Genomic DNA, 3,881 nt, shown 5'->3' with positions numbered 1-3,881 from the left:
TCCTGGCTACCTGCTACATCTATTGGCTATTCGAAACGTAGGCAAAATCAGAAAAGTCTATTAATTTGATAACTTATATAATTTTTATTTTTTATTTTTATAACTAATGGGATATTCAGTGAATGCACCGAGCAAAACGTTCACCACCTTTCATACGTTCACCACCTGTAACTCGATCAAAGCATCTAGCCAACATTGTCGCCGTTGATTTTTCTTTAGAATCATCATCAAGTCGACCAAGTACTCTAATTCAAATTTCCGATAATCTATTTTTTGATCCCGACCTCACAATTGAGAACCCAGAGGATATTTAAAGACAATTCAGAGATCCTGAACCACTAATATTTCCTCCGGAACCACCAATCATTCAACCAGAGGTTGTCGAGGAAGAACCCATTAAATCAGAATCCTCTAGTGATTCAGATTCAACAAACTCAATCATGGAAAATCAGGAACCTCTAAGTATGGAAGACCGAATGAGGGCTACACGCACTGGCCAAGGTCATGCCATTACTCAACCAGACATTAACGCGCCAGATTATGAAATCAAGGGACAAATCCTACACATGGTAACTAATCAATGCCAATTTAGTGGTACGCCGAAGGAAGATCCAAACAAACATCTTCGTACCTTTAATAGAATTTGTACTCTATTCAAAATCAGTGAGTTGAGGATGAACCGATCTATCTCATGTTATTTCCCTAGACTTTAAAGGGAGAAGCCAAAGATTGGTTAGAATCGGTACCTGAAGGGGCGATTGATACATGGGATGTTTTAGTTTAAAAATTTCTTAAAAGATTCTTTCCGGCATCTAAAGTCGTGAGACTTCAAGGAGAAATTGTTACTTTCACGCAAAAGCCAAATGAAACTCTATATGAAGCATGAAAAAGATTTGGAAAGTTGTTGAGAGGATGTCCTCAATATGGCTTAGACACTTATCAAATAGTATAAATAATCTACCAAGGATGCGACATTACTACACGAAAAGACATCGACATAGCAGCTGGTGGTTCCATTATGAAGAAAACCGCAACTGAAGCTTACAAAATTATTGATAACATAGCCTCCCACTCACATGAGTGGCATTAAGAAAAAGACATCGTTAGATCATCTAAAGCGGCTAGAGCCGATTCTAGCCATGACTTTGATTCCATTTCCGCAAAGTTAGATGCTTTCGAGAGACGAATGGAAAAGATGACTAAAGATATTCACGCAACACGCATTAGTTGTGAACAGTGTGGAGGACCACATTTGACAAAAGATTGTCTCAGTATTGAACAAACAATAGAACAAAGAGAGAATGTTTCATACATGAACCAAAGGCCTGGAAATAATTATCAAAATAATTATCAACCGCCAAGACCAAACTACAATAAAAATCATAATTATAACCGAAATGTTCCATACAACAACCAACAAGGTCCTAGTAATCAACAAGTATCCAATAATACTTACAACCAGCAAAGACCTATTTTTCCAAATAAACCACCACAAACCGATGATAAAAAGCCAAATTTAGAAGACATGATGTCGAAGCTAGTTGAATCTTAAACGCAGTTTTTCACATCTCAAAAACAAACCAATGAACAAAATGCTCAAGAATTTAGAAATCAACAAGCTTCAATCCAAAATCTGGAACAAGAAGTAAATAACCTAGCAAGGTTAATAGGTGAAAGAAAACCGGGGAGTCTACCTAGTGATACAAACGCTAACCCCCGAAATGAAACAGCTAAAGCCATTACCATAAGAAGTGGTATTACACTTAAACCACCAGAAATACCTGTAATTTCTGATGATGCTATTCCTACTATACAGGCACCACAGCCTGAGCAAGATAAGGAAACAGAACCAGTGGTTGAAAAGGTTAATGAAGATAACACGGTTAAGGCTAAACCTTATGTTAAACCATACCAACCACCACTTCCTTACCCGAGTAAAATGAGAAGAGAAAAACTTGAAGCCGAGCAATCAAAATTTTTGGATATGTTTAAACAAATAAATGTTAATCTTCCTTTCATTGATGTGATTTCAGGAATGCCTAGATATGCTAAATTCCTGAAAGATCTAATCACGAATAGAAAGAAAATGGAAGAACTCTCAGCTGTTACAATGAATGCTAATTGTTCTGCAGTGCTGTTGAATAATCTATCAGAAAAACTCTCTGATCCAGAAAGTTTTACAATTCCATATTTTCTGGGTAGTCTTAGTTCAATAGAAGCACTGGCAGACTTAGGTGCTAGTATAAATTTAATGCCATATTCACTAAACGCTAAACTAGACCTCGGAGAATTGAAACCAACACGAATAAGTATACAACTAGCAGATCGATCAGTAAAATATCCTAGAGGGATAATGGAGAACATGCTAGTTAAAGTTGGTACTTGAGTATTTCCAGTAGATTTTGTTATTCTGGACATGGAAGAAGATTCTCGAGTTCCTCTCATATTAGGAAGACCATTCTTAAACACGGCTAAAGTAATACTAGACGTGTTCGGTAAGAAACTGACCCTAAGTATAGAGGACGAGAGTGTAACCGTTTCTTTTGATAGAGCCATGCAACAACCGCAATCTGCAGATGATAGATGTTATTATATTCAAACTATAGATTCACATGCAGAATTGTTAGAAGAATTTCCAGAATTACAAGGAACAGGAGAATGTTCTTTAGGAGAAGGAACTGAACTAATTGATGAAGCTGAAATGTTAGCTGCACTTATGGCTAATGATTACGAACCAACAACAGAAGAACATCAAATGTTAAAAGAGGAAGACAGATATCGATACAAATCATCGATAGAAGAACCACCGATATTAGAGTTAAAGCCACTTCCAAACAATTTGGAATACGCTTATTTATATGGTGAATCTGAATTACCTATAATAATATTTTCTTCTCTTACTGAAAATGAAAAATCTCAACTCATTTCTGTGCTAAAAGCTCATAAACCAGCTATTGCATGGAAGATTCATGACATTAAAGGTATAAGTCCTTCGTATTGCACACATAAAATACTTATGGAAGAAAATCATAAAACATATGTGCAACGCTAACGAAGATTAAATCCAAATATGCAAGATGTTGTTAAGAAAGAAATTATTAAACTGCTAGATACATGTTTAATTTATCCGATCTCTGATAGTCCATGGGTAAGCCCAGTTCAATGCGTGTCTAAGAAGGGTGGCATGACTGTTATCACAAATGAAAAAAATGAGCTTATTCCTACTAGGATTGTAACGTGATGGCGTGTCTGTATTGATTATAAAAAATTAAATGATGCCACCAGAAAAGATCACTTTCCCTTACCTTTCATTGATCAAATGTTGGAAAGGTTAGCTGGGAACAGTTACTATTGTTTTCTTGACGGTTTCTCCGGATACTTTCAAATTCCAATCGCACCCGAGGACCAAGAGAAAACCACATTCACGTGCCCTTATGGTACTTTTGCTTACAAACGCATGCCATTTGGACTTTGAATCACTCCTGCAACCTTTCAAAGGTGCATGATGGCGATTTTTCACGACATGATAGAAGAATGCATGGAAGTTTTCATGGATGACTTTTCAGTCTTCGGTGATATTTTTAAAACATGTCTAGTTAATCTTGAACGAATGCTTATTAGATGCGAGCAATCAAATCTAGTACTTAATTGGGAGAAATACCATTTCATGGTTAGAGAAGGCATCGTTCTTGGTCATAAAATTTCAAAGGAAGGAATTGAAGTGGATAGAGCTAAAGTAGATGTAATTGCTAAACTTCCACATCCCACCAATGTTAGAGGAGTTAGGAGTTTTCTAGGGCATGCCGGTTTTTACCGACGTTTCATAAAAGACTTTTCTAAAATTGCCACTCCTATGAATAAACTCCTAGAAAAGGATGCTC

The 3,881-nt window shown here is 36.5% G+C and overlaps 1 non-coding gene across 1 annotated transcript; it reads right to left on the bottom strand.

Moving 5' to 3' along the window:
* Positions 1–823: 823 nt before the first annotated feature.
* Positions 824–930, bottom strand: LOC139903288 (small nucleolar RNA R71). Its single transcript, XR_011778119.1, has one exon. It is a non-coding gene; the product is annotated as a small nucleolar RNA R71 (small nucleolar RNA).
* Between the last annotated feature and the right edge of the window lie 2,951 nt (positions 931–3,881).

The sequence above is a fragment of the Rutidosis leptorrhynchoides genome, chromosome 3 (assembly GCF_046630445.1).
Source record: "Rutidosis leptorrhynchoides isolate AG116_Rl617_1_P2 chromosome 3, CSIRO_AGI_Rlap_v1, whole genome shotgun sequence".
Lineage (NCBI taxonomy): Eukaryota > Viridiplantae > Streptophyta > Magnoliopsida > Asterales > Asteraceae > Rutidosis > Rutidosis leptorrhynchoides.
The sequence above is the reverse complement of the archived record's forward strand: the minus strand, read 5'-3'. Positions and strand labels throughout refer to the sequence as shown.